Source organism: Triticum aestivum, chromosome 1B (genome assembly GCF_018294505.1).
Source record: "Triticum aestivum cultivar Chinese Spring chromosome 1B, IWGSC CS RefSeq v2.1, whole genome shotgun sequence".
In the NCBI taxonomy this organism is placed as follows: Eukaryota; Viridiplantae; Streptophyta; class Magnoliopsida; order Poales; family Poaceae; genus Triticum; species Triticum aestivum.
Genome location: NC_057795.1, coordinates 669,763,457 through 669,782,596, shown reverse-complemented (window position 1 = coordinate 669,782,596; position 19,140 = coordinate 669,763,457).

Sequence of the window (19,140 nt, the reverse complement as noted above, 5' to 3'; positions counted from 1 at the left end):
AGATAATGGTGTGGACCAGGCGTCGTTCAAAGAAGTATAGCCTTGCCGGGACGCAGATGACAGAAAAGCTAAGTTGCCAAAGTTTGAGCACAATCAGTTTTAAATTTTTTAAGTTATCTTCCTTGAACGACCGTGCTTTGTATGGAAAACCTGTGCGCGGAGGAACCAACTCGTGGCTAGTTGCGCCCTTACTTTGTTTCGAGTCCGCTCAACAACGTAAGTGTGCTGCGACTAGTTCCGACAAGGTTTCTTGCCGGAGGCAACACCGCCAGCAGGCTGCTGATGTTCCGCATCAGCGCTCATGGCAAGGGTGCCTGCGCCGGCAAGTTCCCTAAAAGCGTACGGTAAAAACATACAAGGGAGGGAATCAAGTAAAGGAAATAACATAGCAAATACTACTCAGAATAAAGTTATATTACAAAAATGACTTGCCGCACTCTAATAGATTGTTCCTGCGACATGTCTGACAGCGGCAAGAAAAAGGAGAAAAACACGCGGCCTAATCTACGCGGTCGCCGTCGACCCTCCTGACTTCATTCACCTTGTCCACAATGGGTGCGACAAGGGCCTTGAGTTCTTCAAGATCAGCACCCGCCGGCAGCTTCTTGAGGATGTTGGTGAGGCTAAGGCCCGGATTGCGGAAGAGCACCTTCACCAACACCTTCTCCAGGACTCTGGCACAGATGGCGCGCGACTCGTCAGCCAGCTGCTTTGGGATCCTTTCCCGAAGTCGCTGGAGAGCCGTCACCACGCCCTTGAAGAACAGAGTAAGCTTGGCGCTGGGCTGGAGGTTCTCGTCGGAGGAGTACCCGAAGCCCGCCAAGTCTAGTTGCGCCAGCTCCTCGTTGATGGTTGCGGCAATGTTGACGAGGCCCTCCGTCCAGAGCTCCACCGTAGCCCTGAAGGTGTTTTGAGTCTCGGCGGCCCTCGTTAGCAGCTCCTCATTGCCCTTGATCTCTTTCTTCAAGTCATCCTCTCGCTTCTTGGCGCCGTCCAGCGTCTCAGTCAGCATGACCAGCTTCAGCTCCAGATTAGCATTTGAGTCCTTGGCGGCATTCAGTTCCTTGACCTTATCGGCGAGTTGAACTTGCAGATCGCCATGAGCAAGGGCATCCTTCTCGCGTTCGCGCTGGAGCGTGGCAACCTCCTCGTCCTTTCCTTTCAGGTCAGCCTCCAGCTGTGTCATCTTCACCTCCAGTTCCTTCTTGGCGGCCTCAGCAGCTGCGGCAGCATCCTTCGCTTCCTTGAGTGCCCCGCCAAGTGATTGCTCCCGCGCGGCAAGCTCCTCCTGATAGCTGTCCAAGTTGAGCTTCCGCTGCGTCAGCTCGCCTCCCCGCGTGGACAACTCCTCGGCGGCAAGCCGTTGCTGCTCTTCGGCTTCTGCCTTCTCGAGGATGAAGGCCTTCCGCGCCTCGACAAGTTGCGCCCTCTCCTCTGCAATGGACCGGAGGGCCTCTTGGTTGCAGCTCTGGAGCTCCTCCGCATGCTTCTCTATGTCAACTCCCGCCTGCGCGACGAGCGCTTCCCGGGACTCCAGCTTCGCTTGTCGGGCGCGGTAGAGCGACACCAATTTCCGGAGCAGCTGCTCCTCCTCGGACTCGCCGCTGCTGCTGCTTGGTGCGTCAACCACTGTCAGCCCAGTGGAGGCGAGCACCTCTCCGTCAAAAGCCTCTCCTTCAACCGGCGCCCTGGAGCTCGACGCCCAGGGAAGCTTGATGAAGACACCCTCGCCGGCCTTCAGGTAAGCGCCGGGCTGGGGCTCCTCGGGGCCCTGAGCTGCATCAGCGGTGGAGGGGTCGGCGGTTGGTGTAGCGCCTTGCGCTCCTGCACCCTCGGGGTCGTCAGTACGATCGCCGGACCCCTCGCCAGCTCCTGCACCAGCAGCCTTGGCGGCCTCTTCACCGGCGGGATCGTCAGCGCCGGCTTCTTCCTCGGTGGCGGCGACATCTTCAGTGTTGCCGCGTGCGTCCTCCTCGCCGGTGGCCTCAGTCTCCATCGGATCTGTGGGAGGGGGATCTGAAGACAGGAAGAGGAAGGAAAAGTCAAGCAAATATCCAAAAAGAGGATCAGAAGAAGAAAAACCCAATGGAAAATTTCCGACAAGGAGAGTTACCTATGCTGGGCTCTGAAATCATGGGTTCCACCTCCGGGGGGTTGCCAGTTCGGTCCCTTGCCGGAGAACTGCCCCTTGCCGGAGACCTCTCCCTTGCCGGAGAGCGCTCCCTTGTCGGGGAATCGCCCCTTGGCGGCGTAGTTGAAGCAGATAGCACCTCAGGGGCGGCCTCTGGTTGTTCCTGATGGGCCTGTTCTGCTCCTACACAAGCAAATCAATAATCAGGATATCAACAAGGAAAGAGCACCCATGCGCGCCCCACAACAGGAAGTGAACAAGTACTTACGCTGGGGGCTGCGCTGGGGGCTGCTTCGAGGAGAGATTGCCGGGTCCGTCAAGGTGGTCTCGGATGCGTCCTCTGTTGTCACAGCAGGATCGTCCTCGATGACAACCACGGGGACCTTGGCCCTCTTCGCCGCTCTCTCGGCCAGAGTCCTGAAATGGAACGAGGTTCAGAGGGAAGCAGATCAGATACAAGACAAGAAACAGCAAGAATCGAAGAAACATAAGTACGACAAGGAGAAATTCTTACTCCTCCTCCTCTTCTTCCTCCTCGTCGGAGCTGAGCGCGGAAAGGTCGAAGTCCGGTACCCTTTCTTCGCGACGAGGCGGAGGAGTAGGCTCCCTTGGACGCTTGGTGGGAGCTGCAGCAGGATCGGAAGTGGCGGCCCGAGAAGACCCCACCCCAGTTGCCGGCGCGGCCTAAGATGCTCCCGCGGCAACGGTGCTTGCCGCGGTGGAGCGTGTCCCGCGATGCTGCGGCTGTTGGCCTGCCTGCCACCCTGCTGCGTCTCCAGTCCTACGGAGGTGCCTTCTTTGTTGAGCTGGGGGCTGTGCTGGGGGCTCCGCCTGCGGCAAGCTGCTCGAAGACGGCTAGCCGCTTGCGCCCTCGGCGGGCACGCTCACTTCGGCTTCGGGCTCTCCTTCGCCAATGGCCTCCCCGAAAAGGTCCTCTCGGTCGGCAAGGCTTGCCGCCTCGGCCGCCTCTGCCTCCTCCAACGTGAAGCCAAACTCGCCCGCGGCGGCGCCTGCTGCCGCCTCTTCTGCCCTGGTGGCGATGTACCGCATCTCGTCATCAGTGGTGTCGCGGGTGAGGAGCCTCTGCTCGTCGGCACAGACTGCTACCTCCACCAAGCTGTCGAAGAATTGCTGCACGACGTCATCGGAGGGCTCCCGCCAAGTTGGGATAATCCCGTGCGAGTCGCACTCCGGCATCATTGCGCGGATGCGATCAAGCTGGGAGTTGTTGCACAGCGGGACGACGCCCTGTGGCAGCCTGAACCACTCCGGATGGTTGGGGTCATGCTTGAACAGCTCCTTGAGCATCCCATCCAACTCCAAAATAGTAAAATTAAAATTGCGGCCTGGGCGCAGCCTCATGATATCCGCCGGGCCCCCGAACAGCCAGGCGGGCCTCCCCCTCTCCTGCAGACGGGCGATGCGGCGGCGAAGAAAGTCCGCGCCAACAGCCCCTACGATGAGCCCGGCAAGCCTGAGCCGCAGAATCCGGGTGGTGGCGATCTTTAGCTTAGCATCGTCCGCCGCCAGGGCGCTCCAGTCGCCGCCGCGCACTACTCGGGCTTGGCGCAAATTGGTGAATGGATGCGGATCTGCGTCAACTATCCAACACCATTCAGCCCTCCACTCATCCCATTTGCTGCGGAGCTCCCCCTCCAGATAGACCTCCTTCTTGCCGGCCCTCGAGATCCAGGCGATCCCGCCAGACAGGGGCTCACCTTTCTCGACCCGGGGCATGAAATAGTGGCGGAAAAGGGCTACGTTGGGGTGGATTCCGACGAAGTTCTCGCAAAGGTGCGCAAAAACCGCCATGGTCAAAACGGCGTTGGGGGTGAAGTCAAGGAGATGGAGCCCGTATGTGTTCATGATGTCGCAGAAGAAATCGGAAAAGGGCGGGCAGAGCCAGCAATAGAAGAACAACGGGAAGAAGTAGTACCCTTTTGGACACCGCTTCGAAGTAGAAGCTTCGGCGGAGAGTGCCTGCGTGCGTGGGTGCACCCGCGTCTCCGTCGACCAGAAAAGATAGAACCACTCCCGCAGCGCCTTTGCGGTGAGCTCGGGGGGAAAAGCGCTCGCTCCTTGCGCAGCGCCTCAAGCCGCAGCGCCTCGGCCGACTTCGCACTCTTTCCTGTCTTCGGAGCCATGGCGGAGGCGGTGGAGGAGAGCGAGGGCGACGGCGGCGACGGGCGGCGAAGCGCTGCTCTCTTTCGGCTTGGGAGGCAGAGGGGAGCGGCAAAGCTTTCTGAGGAAGAAACCGCAAGTGGCGAAGGTGGGGGAACGGCCCCTATTTCCTCTGCTTATAAAGAGGAGAGGCAAACGTTACGCCTTTCTCGATTAAAGAATCACCCACGATCTCTCCCACGACGCCACGTTCGATGCGTGCCGTTACGGGAGGGCGCGGTGGATACGGAGTTAGATTTGGTACGGACCCAGGCCACGCGTGCCCGTGCCCTGTTTTGGGCCTGGCCCAACAACGCTCGGCACCGTGTGTGGCCCAGGCCCGGGGGCTCCTGTCGGTGTACTAAAGTAGGGGTACCTTAGTATCCCGAACTTGTGCACGGGCAGTCGCAGCGTCCCGCGGCAAGGCTTGCCGGGCGTCCGCCATGATCCTCTGTAGCTCCTATTGATGCCATTCAAGAACAAAGTGTTTTAACTGAGAAGTCAAGGCCCCGGCAAGAGGAGCTTGCCGGGAAGGACAAGGCCCCGGCAAGAGGAGCTTGCCGGGAGGGCAAACCAAAGAACTTGCCGCGACGCGCCGCGCGTCCCGGCGAGACCCGACGAGCGACAAGCTTTCGGGTGCGACAAGACAACGACCGCGGCAAGGCACTTGCCGCGGCGAAGCCACCACTCTGCGCCCATGGTCCAGCGCATCCGTCGACGTGTCGCTGCAGGACCGTTCTAGGCGCACGTGGCGGGAAGCTGTGCAGCCAAGCGGTGCGAGGTGGCAAGTGGAGATGATGAGAAGGCCATCGTGGCAGGCGGTGGCGCCCCAAACGGTCGTTTTCTGCACTGTTTGGGCGACCGGACGGGCATTAAATGCCCTTGTCCCCTGCCGTCAGAGTTAGGTAGGGTGCACTGTACATAGCAGTTGTACCAACCCCTCCTTTTACATTTCTACCCCTGACTGCGTTGCCACCTGTCGGTGACCCCTTTAGCCTATAAAAGGAGGCCCATGCGCAACGTAGAAGGGGTTCGACTCATTCGAAACTACAGAACGCTCACGCTCTCGAGCAAGAACGCAATACAAACACAAAGCAGCAGTAGGAGTTTTATCTCTCCGGAGAGCTCCGAAGCTGGGTAAAAACCCTCGCGTGCTTCGCCTCGATCTGCTCTTCGTGCGCCCTCCGCTCCCTGCCGGACCGAGAAGGGGCCCTGCCCCATAGGTGTTCATTTCCCACGACACCCGTCCGCGGCGACGACAGCGCAGGACACCCCTTCCTGCGGCTATATAAGCCCACCCCGAGGCCTCTTGTCCTCACCAAGCTTCTTCCCTCCATCCTAGCTACCTCCCCGACCAGTCACCCGAGCCGGAGAACCTCTCCTCGCTGCCCTATGCCGCCATGGCCGCCGTCGGGCTCCGCTCGAATCTGAGCAGCCCCGGGCTCCTTCCCTCCTTCTTCCACCTCCAAAGGCCCCCATCCACACCCCGGAGCCACCCGAGCCATCTCCCTCCTCCTCTGGTGGTCCATGGTCACGATACCTCCGGTGCCCGGCGCCTCCGTCCGCCGTGGCCAACGCCCCGACCAGCCCGGTGATCCCCGGAGACCTTGCTACCCCGGGACGGAGTCACCTTGCTCCCCTGAGCACGCTGGTGGTCCAGGCGCCGCAAATGGTGGCATGTGCCACCGACAATCATCGCCAGTGCCACGCCCTCCCTCTGGACCGCGTGCGAGCACGGGCGAGACGACGACGACGACGACCCCGCCCCTGAGCCCTGCCTGTCGGCCTCTGCATGTTGACCAGGCCGACCCGCTGACGTGGATAAGTGGCCGCGTCTTTCCCATAGTGCGCTTTCCCTTAACTGAAAGCGTATTCCATTTCTTCTTCCAGCGGGAATGCATTTTCCTCTCTGGAAAACATATTCTCGGAAAAGGCGCGTTCTATTTTTCCTGCTGAGGGCCTGCTTGTGATGATTTTATTACAGATAGGTCCCTGGCAGAAAAACCCTTATATCTTTTTTCTCCAAACTCCAAATGAGGTGATTCCAAAGCCCACTTCTTAGTTTCATCGACCCCGTTCTGTTGGTATCATTTTCACCATGTTTTAACATTATGAAATGACCTTTTTTCCCCTGCCCTTGGTAATGCGCCAGGTGTCTTCTGGTCATTCGTCGTTGTTGCCATGTCATTTCCTTGCGTCTTGCATTTTCCCATGTCATCATCTGCATTTAATTTGCATGTTTTTGCAAAACTTGCATCTGTTCGGGTTTCCCCGGTTCTCTTTGTTGTCCGTTCTGAGCCCAACCACTCTCGCACGCGCCCGTGGCACCTCCCAGTTCTTGTTTTGTGAGCCGCCGAAAAACGTTCTAGGAATGGGCCGAGATTTGCCGAGTGGCCTTGGTATATCACTGGTAGACCGCCCGTCAAATTTCGTTCCATTTGGAGGTCGTTTGATGCCCCAACAGTTAACCGATTTAACCGAAACCCCTCTCTCTTTGCAGCCCAGCACCCCTTCACACAGCCCACCTAGCCCATCTAACTCCCCTCCATGATCTCCGCCGTTCGATCACGATCGTGTGGGCGTAAACCGCACCTTATTTGGACTCTCCTAGCTCCCTCTACCTATAAATTAGTCCCCTCCCTCGAAATTCCAGGCAAACCCTACATCAAAACCTCCCTCTCGCCCGCCGGACATGTCCACTCGCCGCCGGACGCGTCCACCACCCGCAGCCACGTGGCCCGGACCAATCATGTCACATCCCTAGTTCTGGTATGACCTAGGCTAGCTAGTCATTTGTGCATCATGTTTAAATTTCATTTAAATTTGAAATGGAGATTTGTGAAACCCTCAGAATCATTTTTGGAAATGACCCAAATAAAAAATTGCTCCAAAAAGGTCCAAAAAAATGCTCATGTTGCCCTCTGAAAATACTGGACAGAGATAAAAATGAAACCAATATTTTTGGGAGCTCATAAGTATTTATTTTGGGCATTTGGAATTAATGCATAATTATTTGCATTGGATATATAAATGTTATATATATATTATATGTCCAAAAATTATGCCATTTGTTGGGGAGCTCTGGAATAATACCACTAGCTCCAACAAAAATTGGCATCAGAAAATAAAATGATTTAGTATTTTTGTTAAATCAAAACAAATGTCAGAAAATAGAAAAGAGAAACAAACATGGGAAAACCTTACCTAGCGCTTACCTCCCTGTGTAGCCGGGCACTATGCAGCCCAGCGACCCAACAGGCCGGCCCAGCTGACTGGCCGATGCCAGTCATCGTCTCCACCGCGCCAGGAGGATAGGGGCGTGTGCCCACAGCGCGCGCACACCTGCATCGCCACCTCCTGCTTGCCGCCAATCTCCTGGAGTTGTCTGAGGACGCCACGCGCATCCTTGAGCCCCACCCTCTCACTCTCACCCTCGTTCCCTGCCTCCTTCGCTCTCTCTTGCTGGACTAAACGCGCCCGTCGCCGCCGCTCGCTGTTGCCGTGCCACCGCCGCGGCCTCGCCTCTCCGACAAGTCCAACAGCTCCGTGCCGTCGTCCTCGTCCTCTCCGTAAAGCCACGCGTCGCCGGACGCCCCGTGGGGCCTTCACCGCCGCCGACTTCTTCTCCGGTTGCCGGAGATCGTCTTCGCCGCCCCGCCGTCTTCAGCGCGTCCCGAGCTCGCCGACAAGCCCGTCGAGTTCGCTGTGAGCCCCGCCGTCGAACCCCCCTCTCCCCTGCTCTTCTGGCGCCCTCCAGCCCCTCTGCCGCTCGAAGCCCGTGCTCTGGCCTCCACCGTGAGCCTCGCTCCGGCGAGCTCCGGCGCCCCCGCAGCCTCCAACCTGCTCCCCTGGACGCGGACGACGACGGGCTACGCCCCGGTGGTCTCCGCGCGTCCAGCCGCCGCTCGTACTGCAAGTCCGGCGAGTCGCTGCCGCGGCTCGAGGTCATCGCCGGCCGAACTCCGGCGAGACCGACGTGGCTATCATTAGAGCCTAATCCCACAGCCTAAACCACCCACCAGCCGCTGACCGTGGGCCCCAGGGCCAAGTCAAACCCTGGTCAGTGCGGGTTTGACCCGGGCTTAACCACTGTGTCACTGACGTGTGGCCCCACATGTCAGGTTTGACCCAGGTTGACTACTGACGCAGTGCTGACCTCAAGCTGACGCAATAATGATTTCTAGAATTATTTTAAATCAAGAAATCATAGAAATTCAACCGTAGCTCAGATTGAAATAATTTATATATGAAAATTATCAGAAAAATGCAATCTTTCCATCGGTACTAGTTTCATGCATGACAAACCAACTTATACCTACTGTATAAGTGAAAACATGTAAATGGCATTTATAAGAGCTTAATTTGGAGTTGCACTTGAACTCTTCACTACTAGAAAAAGGCCTACTAATGGCGCACCAGTTTTGCCTACTAATGGCGCAATACTGGTGCGCCATTAGTAGCACACCACTAGTATTTTTTACTAATGGCGCACCATTGGTGCGCCATTAGTATACGAGATACTAATGGCGCACCTGTGGTGCGCCATTAGTATGACTAGAGGTGCGCCATTACTAAGCACCACATAGAAGTGCGCCATTAGTAATATAATTTTTTTTTTCATTTTTTTCTTAATCTCGGGTCACTATCGCTTAATCTCGGGTCAATATGCTTAATCTCAGGTCAAATCAGACTCCGTGGTCAAACTTCCTGAAAGGTCACCCATCCTCAGACTACTCCAGCCCAAGCACGCTTAACTTCAGAGTTCTATCCAACCCCAGCAACAGCTCACTTCACACGCACTTGTTGATATGTCTAGGATATCAATCCTATTATACCTTGTTGATGTCTAGGACATCCATAGTGCGCCACTAGTAAGTTTGTAATTTTTTGATTTTTTTGTCTCTAGATCTTGAAAGCCCCATAACTTTTTTCTGTTAGGTTTTTGGGGATTTTGAAAAAAAATTGGATGTAACTTTTCGAGTAGATACTTTTTCATATAAAAAACTTTTTAATCCGAGTTCGTATGCAAAAGTTATGCCCATTTTACAAATTTCCAGAGAGATTTTGCAAATAAAGTCGAAATTCATATTTGTAAATTTTCCCAACAACTAGACCACATATTACATGGGAAACTTATTTTATTTTATTTTTTTTGACATTTCCATCATTTTCTTTTATTTTTTTAAAACTGAAAAGGCAGTCCACTGGGGGGGTGCATTCGGTGTTGGGCCAAGTTAGTAATGGTGCACCGTGGGGTGGTGCGCCATTACTAGTTTAACTAGTAATGGCGCACCACACCCACGGTGCACCATTACTAGTTTTGGAAAAAAAATTGTAATTTTTTTTGAATTTTTTTTGAAAAAAACTTAGTAATGGCGCACCTGTGGACAGTGCGCCATTACTAGTTTTAACAAATAAAGGCGTAGTGTCCACAGGTGCGCCATTACTAACAATTTTTTTTTATTTTTTTACTCTTTTTTAAAACTACTAATGGCGCACCGTGGGTGTGGTGCGCCATTACTATGTCAACTAGTAATGGCGCACCACCCCCACGGTGCGCCATTAGTAGTTTTGAAAAAAATATTTTTTTTACTAATGGCGCATCGTCGGATGTGGTGCGCCATTAGTATTTGCACACTAATGGCGCACCAACACATGGTGCGCCATTAGTATTTAGTAATGGCGCACCACATCTACAGTGCGCCATTAGTGTGCATCCCATCTATAGCCCTTTTCCTAGTAGTGCTTGGTTCAAATGAACTTCAACCAAATGATTGCTAGATGCATTAGCACAAACATCATCACATCTACATGCCATGTTCATGCATCATATTGTTGCATATGCTTGTGTGTTGACTGCCGACACTGTTCCTTCTCGATAGGTCCTGCTCCGGAGACCGTTCCAGAGTACCTGTTTGAGGAGCAGTGCCCCCCTTGTTGATCTACCAGGCAAGCAAACCCCCTTGTTCATTTCGATACAATCCCACTCTCTCGCTCCTGCTCTCAGTTATTGCATTAGGACAACAACGATTCATCTGCTACTTTGTGCTGCGGTAGTTGAAACCATTCCTCTGAATGACCTGTCATTGCCACAATAAATAGTTGAAACCCACTAGCATGTGTAGGAGTTGATTGAGCCATGTTGTGTTCCTACCATGCTATGCCTGCTATTGCTTAGAGTTGTGTCAGGTCTGATTCATTGGGAATGAATTGGAGTGTTACGATATGTTCTGATGCTGAGAGTGAAGTGTGTGAACACGATTTGGTTAAGGTAGCGGTGAGAGGCCATGTAGGAGTACATGGTGGGTTGTCTCACTGGAACCGTCCTTAAGCAGTGAGTTCTATGTATGTTGTCCAATGACTCGATACTACCACACATTGGGTTCTGGTAACTCGACCCCTCTCGGCTTATTAACCAACTTGATCTCTGTCCAGGAGTCGCAACTAGTTTTTGGTGTTTGTAGGTAGTGTTAGTAGTCTACCAAGTGGCACCCGGCCAGGTGGGCTTGGGACAGACTAGGCACAGTGGCACGGTGTACCAAGTGGCACCCGGATGGTGGGCTTGGGAACCCTGCTCACATCGTTTGGGGCCGTGGGCGACACCCCTGTATGGTTAGTCAGGTCGTGGCCGACACCCTCGCCAGGCTTCCGCTTGAAGGTTGCCGAGATACATGACGTGTGCATGGCGGTAAGTGGCGAGAGCGTGTGTGAAGAAGTACACCCCTGCAGGGTTAACATGATCTATTCGAATAGTCGGGTCCGCGGTTATGGACTTCTCGGATGCTTACATGGTACATAGACAACTTGAAGTGGATACTCTAAAATGCTCAAGACAAGTGTGAGTGCTATGGATGGCCTTCTCGTAGGGAGACGGGGATGATTCCATAGTAGTGTATTGTGTGGTGATTAGTGGACTCGTGTGCGCCATATCACCTCAAAGAAGTTCTGGTAGTCATAGAACAGGATAACCACAGAGTCAAAGCTGGCTTGCTGCAACTAAACCCCACATTACCCTCTTGATACAAATGCATGTATGATAGGATCTGATGTAAGTCTTGCTGAGTACCTTTGTACTCATGTTGCTTTATTTATGTTTTTGCAGCGGAGACTTCGGTCTTACTAGTGTTCTCGTGGACTTCGACAAGTAGCTTGTACCTAAGCTACGATCTTGATCGGATATTGTAGTTAGTCAGGCTCTTCAGCCTTTTTCATTTGTAGATGTCTGTACCCAGACACGTAATGCTTCCGCTTGTTGCTTGTATGCTCTGTATGATGGGTCATGTGACCCCTGTTTGCAATAAATGCTATGATGGCTCTTCTGAGCCTTTATCTATTTGAGTTGTTGAGTTATGCTGTGATGCCATGTTGTACAGCACATACTTGCATGTTATGCGTACGTGTAATGTGTATTGCTATGTGTGGGATCTGACTATCTAGTTGTTTATCCTTAGTAGCCTCTCTTACCGGGAAATGTCTCCTAGTGCTTCCACTGAGCCCTGGTAGCTTGCTACTGCTCCGGAACACTTAGGTTGGCCGGCATGTGTCCTTCTTCGTTGTTGTGTCTGTCCCTTCGGGGAAATGTCACGCGGTGTCTACCGGAGTCCTGTTAGCCTGCTACAGCCCGGTTTACTGGAGTCCTGCTAGCCCAGTTGCTACAGCCCGGATTCACTCGCTGATGACCGACACGTTCGTTGCTGGGTCATGTATGCCTGTCCCTGTAAGTTAGTGCCACTTTGGGTTCACAACTAGCCATGTCAGCCCGGGTTCTTTGTCATATGGATGCTAGCGACACTATCATATACGTGTGCCAAAAGGCGCAAACGGTCCCGGCATGGTAAGGTGACACCCGTGGGAATACCGTGCGTGAGGCCACAAAGTGATATGAGGTGTTACATGCTAGATCGGTGTGGCATAGAATCGGGGTCCTGACAGCTTTGGTATCAGAGCCTGACTGCCTGTAGGATTACCAAGCCAAACTGGTCGAAGTTGAGTCTAGAAATTCTTTAGTTATGTAAGGGAATTGATTGTGGGAAGGAACGTAAGGCTCTTTTTACTCCTTATACCTCATGGCCTTCTGATCTGAGTCATCCTATCTTTCCTGCGGGGTTAAGGAACTAGGCTTTCTCTTCCGTCTATCAGGATCACGTGTTACTACTCCGTAGTCCCATAGGATTGGTTGATCAGAGTCTTACCCCAGTTTCGAGTACTTCCGGTGTAGCTTGTTTAGTACTATCTCAGAACCTTGAGTGATGATGCTGAGTTGCTGTACTACCCCATTTTAGCAGGATGTCTCATTCTGAGCATTTTACCGCCGTTATGCTGCCGGAATTGCCCTAGGAGTTCGAGAGTTACTAATTTCCTTGTCCTACATTCTATAGCCTATAGTTGATACTGATTCCGTCTTTGGTTTCGTTTCTCAGGATGTCATCAGCTAAGCGAAGTTCTGTTGCTCGTAGCCAGAACCACGGAGATGGTAGGGATGAGGATCCTCCCGACCAGCCTTCGTTGACAGAGTTCATGTTAGAGATGGAGAGGAACAAGCGCGAGTCTAACCGCTTGTTGGCACGTATCGAGGAGAACACCGCACATCAGTTCAAAGGGTCTATAACCATTCATGACTTCATTCGCTTGCACCCACCTACCTTTCATCATTCCATCGAGCCACTCGATGCAGATGACTGGCTCCGTAGCATCACTAATAAGCTGCGTTCCGCGAACGTAGCTGAAGATCACAAGGTCACCTATGCCACATACCACCTGGAAGGTCCTGCTAGTCTTTGGTGGCAGAACTATGAGGCTATGCTTCTAGCTGGCCAGACTCCTACCTGGAGGGATTTCATTGAGGCTTTTCGCGAGCATCACATTCCCGAGGCCCTCATTGATCGCAAGAGAGAAGAGTTCTGTAGTTTCACCCAGAGTAAGATGGCTGTTGATGCTTACAGTAGAGAGTTTGAGAACCTCGCCCGCTATGCTTCAGAAGAGGTGTCCACGGACGCCAAGAAGCAGGCTAGGTTCCGGAAGGGTCTCAACCCCAAGTTGCATCGTGATCTCCACCTGCATCATTGTGATACATTCCAAGCTCTGGTGAACAAGGCCATTAATGTAGAGACAACTCAGCTCACTTACGAGGAGTCTCGTAAGCACACCCGTGATTTGGGATCTTCCTCCGGTTCTAGTTCTCAGAAGCACCGGATTTGGGTCCCGAACTCCGCTCTTCCACCCAGATATGTACCGAGGGCATCTTATGTGGAACCCCATCCAGTTCAGCAGTATGCTCCACCCAGGCCTACTGGTAGACCACTTGTCAGTGCGGGTCCACGTCCAACTTCAAGGACTTGCTTCACATACGGGAAGCCAGGTCACTATGCACGTGACTGCCCTCAGGCTAGTTTGCTCCACCCCAGCCCGAGAAGTCTGTTGGCTGTGTTAAGCCACCATGCAAGATGATCAGTGTCAAGTCAGCTCCCACTGAATGTGGATGTGTGCATCACGTCTCAGCTAGTAACGCTCATGATGATCCGGATGTCGTTCTTGGTACACTCCTTGTCAACTGTCATCCAACATCGGTTTTGTTCGATACTGGAGCGTCTCACTCCTTCATTTCTGAAAGCTATGCTAACTTGCACAACATGTCACTTTGTGATATGCCATCTCCACTAGTCATTCAAACTCCTGGATCCAAATGGCAAACTTCTAGTGTAAGCCATGGTAACGAAATCCTTGTAGACAGACTTGTATTCCTTGCATCACTTATAGCCCTCAAGTCTACAGATATTAACATCATCTTGGGTATGGACTGGATGACAGCTCATTATGCCAAGATTGATTATTACACCAGGTCCGTTCAGCTTACACACCCATCTGGCAAGATAGTCACTGTCTCCACTAGAGTTGCAAGGCGTCAGCTCTATTCTCTCAATGCCAGCCCTCTTCCAGACCTTGGAGATATCCCGGTAGTCCGTGACTTTCCGGATGTCTTTCCAGAGGAACTGCCAGGTGTTCCACCTGACAGAGATGTAGAGTTCGTCATAGTTCTTATCCCAGGAACCGCTCCAATCTCTAGGAGACCTTACAAAATGGCACCCTTAGAACTAGCCGAGCTTAAGAAACAACTTGATGAGTCCTTGCAAAAGGGTTTCATCCGTCCTAGTTCTTCTCCTTGGGCTTGCCCCATCCTCTTTGTCAAGAAGAAGGATGGTACAGATCGGATGGTTGTAGATTATTATCCCGTTAATTTGGTCACGATAAAGAATAAGTATCCGCTCCCCAGGATCAACGATCTGTATGATCAGCTCGCTGGATCCTCAATCTTCTCCAAGATGGATTTGAGATTAGGCTACCACCAAATCAAAATCAGAAATGGGGACATCCCTAAGACAGCCTCTGTCACTCGTTATGGCCAGTACGAGTACACCATCATGTCCTTCGGTCTAACCAACGCCCCAGCTACCTTCTCCCGCTTGATGAACTCGATCTTCATGGAGTACCTAGATAAGTTCGTCGTGGTTTACCTCGATGCTATTCTTATTTACTCGAAGAACGAGGAAGAGCATGCCGAACATCTTAGACTTGTATTAGAAAAACTCAGAGAGCATCGCCTTTATGCCAAGTTCTCTAAGTGTGAATTTTGGTTGCCAGAAGTGACCTATCTGGGCCACGTGATATCTGGCAAGGGCATTGCTGTCAATCCGAAGGCCGTTCTCGATTGGACTCCACCTGAAACCGTTAAACAAGTTAGGAGTTTCCTTGGTCTAGCCAGCTATTGTCGCCGCTTTGTTGAAAACTTCTCCAAAGTAGCCAAACCCCTCATGGAACTTCTCAAGAAAGATAAAAAGTTTGAGTGGTCCCCACAGTGTGAGTACAGTTTTCAGGAACTGAAAAGACGCCTGACTTCTGCTCCCATACTTGTGCCACCAGATTTCACTAAAGACTTTGTTATCTACTGCGACGCCTCACGACAGGGACTAGGTTGCATCCTTATGCAGGATCGTCATGTGATTGCCTATGCATCTCGACAGTTGCATCCACATGAGGAGAATTATCCTACACATGATCTAGAGCTTGCAGCCGTAGTCTATGCACTCAAGACCTGGCGACATTACCTTCTTGGTAAACATTGCGAGATCTACACCGATCACCAGAGTCTCAAGTATATCTTCACCCAACCAGATCTGAACCTTAGGCAAAGACGTTGGTTGGAGTTGATCTCAGATTATGATCTAGGTATTACTTACACTCCATGCAAAGCTAATGTCATGGCTGATGCGCTAAGTTGTAAATCCTATTGCAACAATCTTATGTTGCAGCAAGGCCAACCACTTCTCCATGAGGAATTCTATAAGCTTAACCTTCACATTGCTCCTCACGGATTCCTTTCTACCTTGGTGGCGAAACCTACTCTTGTAGATCATATCATAGAAGCCCAGAAGCATGATACGGGGATTACCTGTTGTTTTCTTTGGGAATCGCCTGGTGGTCCCCAAGAAGCAGCATCTTCGACAATTGATTCTTAAGGAGGCGCATGAATCTCCTCTCATGATTCATCCCGGTAGTACTAAGATGTATCAGGACCTACGCCAGAGGTTCTGGTGGACTAGGATGAAGAGAGAAATCGCTGAGTTCATTGCTAAATGTGACGTTTGTCGTCGCGTTAAGGCAGAGCATCAAAGGCCTGCTGGCACCCTTCAGCCTTTAGCTATTCCTGAATGGAAATGGGATAAAGTTAGTATGGATTTCATCACCGGCTTTCCCAGGACCAAGAGAGGGAATAATGCTATTTTCGTAGTCATTGATCGTCTTTCCAAAGTGGCTCACTTCCTACCTGTTCGAGAGAGTATCACTGCTAGTCAGCTCGCTGACTTATATATTTCTCGAATAGTGTCACTTCATGGTGTTCCACTAGAGATCAATTCAGACCGTGGCAGTCTTTTCACTTCTCATTTCTGGGAGAGTTTCCAAACTGCCATGGGAACCCATCTTTCTTCAGTACCGCTTTCCACCCTCAATCAAGTGGTCAAGTGGAAAGGTCAATCAAATTCTCGAAAACATGCTTAGAGCTTGCGTTATGTCATTCGGTATGGATTGGGAGAAATGTCTTCCATTCGCCGAGTTTGCTTATAACAATAGCTACCAATCCAGTCTCAGGAAAGCTCCTTTTGAGATTCTCTATGGACGAAGATGTCAAACACCTTTGAGCTGGTCAGAAACCGTGAAAGACAATTCTTTGGACCAGACATGATCCAGGAGGCAGAAGAGCAAGTTCGCATCATTCGTGAGAATTTGAAAACAGCCCAGTCTCGTCAAAAGAGCCAGTATGATCGTCATCATAAGGATATGACTTATGAAGTTGGCGACAAAGCTTACCTTCGGGTTACTCCTTTGAAGGGTACCCATCGTTTCGGTATCAAAGGCAAGTTGGCTCCTCATTACATTGGTCCTTTTCGCATTCTCGCTAAATGAGGAGAGGTTGCCTACTAGTTGGAACTACCCCCACATCTTTATCGAGTCCATGATGTCTTCCACGTCTCTCAACTCAGGCGTTGCTTCTCGGATCCTATCCGCGGAGTGGACCACGAAACGCTTGATCTCCAAGATAACCTCACATACCGAGAGTACCCGGTTCACATCCTTGATCAAGCAAAGCGTGTCACTCGATGTCATAACATCAAGTTTCTCAAGGTTCAGTGGTCTCATCATTCCGAGAGAGAAGCTACTTGGGAACGAGAAGATCGTCTTCAACTGGAGTACCCTGCTTTCTTTCTGTCGACCCCTGAATCTCGAGACGAGATTCTTTCAAGTGGGGGCGAGTTGTCACATCCCTAGTTCTGGTATGACCTAGGCTAGCTAGTCGTTTGTGCATCATATTTAAATTTCATTTAAATTTGAAATGGGGATTTGTGAAACCCTCAGAATCATTTTTGGAAATGACCCAAATAAAAAATGCTCCAAAAAGGTCCAAGAAAATGCTCATGTTGCCCTCTGAAAATACTGGACAGAGAAAAAAATCAAACCAATATTTTTGGGAGCTCATAAGTATTTATTTCGGGCATTTGGAATTAATGCATAATTATTTGCATTGGATATATAAATGTTATATATATATTATATGTCCAAAAATTGTGCCATTTGTTGAGGAGCTCTGGAATAATACCACTAGCTCCTACAAAAATTGGCATAAGAAAATAAAATGATTTAGTATTTTCGTTAAATCAAAACAAATGTCAGAAAATAGAAAAGAGAAACAAGCATGGGAAAACCTTACCTGGCGCTTACCTCCCTGTGCAGCCGGGCACTGTGCAGCCCAGCGACCCAATAGGCCGGCCCAGCTGACTGGCCGACGCTAGTCATCGTCTCCACCGCGCCAGGAGGACAGGGGCGTGTGCCCACGGCGCGCGCACACGTGCATCCCCACCTCCTGCTTGCCGCCGATCGCCTGGAGTTGTCTGAGGACACCACGCACGTCCCTGAGCCCCACCCTCTCACTCTCACCCTCGTTCCCTGCCTCCTCCGCTCTCTCTCTCGCTGGACTAAACGCGCCCGTCGCCGCCGCTCGCTGTTGCCGTGCCACCGCCGCGGCCTCGCCTCTCCGACAAGTCCAACAGCTCCGTGCCGTCGTCCTCGTCCTCTCCATCAAGCCACGCGTCGTCGGACGCCCCGTGGAGCCTTCACCGCTGCCGTCTTCATCTCCGGTCGCCGGAGATCGTCTTCGCCGCCCCGCCGTCTTCAGCGCGTCCCCGAGCTTGCCGACAAGCCCGTCGAGTCCACTGTGAGCCCCGCCGTCGAACCCCCCTCTCCCCTGCTCTTCTGGCGCCCTCCAGCTCCTCTGCCGCTCGAAGCCCGTGCTCCGGCCGCCGCCGTGAGCCTCGCTCCGGTGAACTCCGGCGCCCCCGCAGCCTCCAACCTGCTCCCCTGGACGCGGACGACGACGGGCTACGCCCCGGTGGTCTCCGCGCATCCAGCCGCCGCTCGTAGCGCAAGTCCGGCGAGTCGCCACTGCGGCCCGAGGTCATCGCTGGCCGAACTCCGGTGAGACCGATGTGGCTTTCATTAGCGCCTAATCTCACAGCCTAAACCACCCCACCAGCCACTGACCATGGGCCCCAGGGCCAAGTCAAACACTGGTCAGTGTGGGTTTGACCCGGGCTTAACCACTGTGTCACTGACGTGTGGCCCCACATGTCAGGTTTGACCCAGGTTGACTGCTGACACAGTGCTGACCTCAAGCTGACGCAATAATGATTTCTGGAATTATTTTAAATCAGGAAATTCTAGGAATTGTTATAAACTTCAGAAAATCATAGAAATTCAACCGTAGCTTAGATTGAAATAATTTATATATGAAAAATTATCAGAAAAATGCAATCTTTCCATCTGTACTAGTTTCATGCATGACAAACCAACTTATACCTACCGTATAAGAGAAAACATGTAAATGGCATTTATAAGAGCTTAATTTGGAGTTGCATTTGAACTCTTGGTTCAAATGAACTTCAACCAAATGATTGCTAGATGCATTAGCACAAACAGCATCACATCTACATGCCATGTTCATGCATCATCTTGTTGCATATGCTTGTGTATTGATTGCCGACACCGTTCCTTCTCGATAGGTCCTGCTCCGGAGACCGTTCCAGAGTACCTGTTTGAGGAGCAGTGCCCCCCTTGTTGATCTACTAGGCAAGCAAACCCCCTTGATCATTTTGATACAATCCTACTCTCTCGCTCCTGCTCTCAGTTATTGCATTAGGACAATAACGATTCATCTGCTACTTTGTGCTGCGGTAGTTGAACCCATTCCTCTGCATGACCTGTCATTGCCATAGTAAATAGTTGAAACCCACTAGCATGTG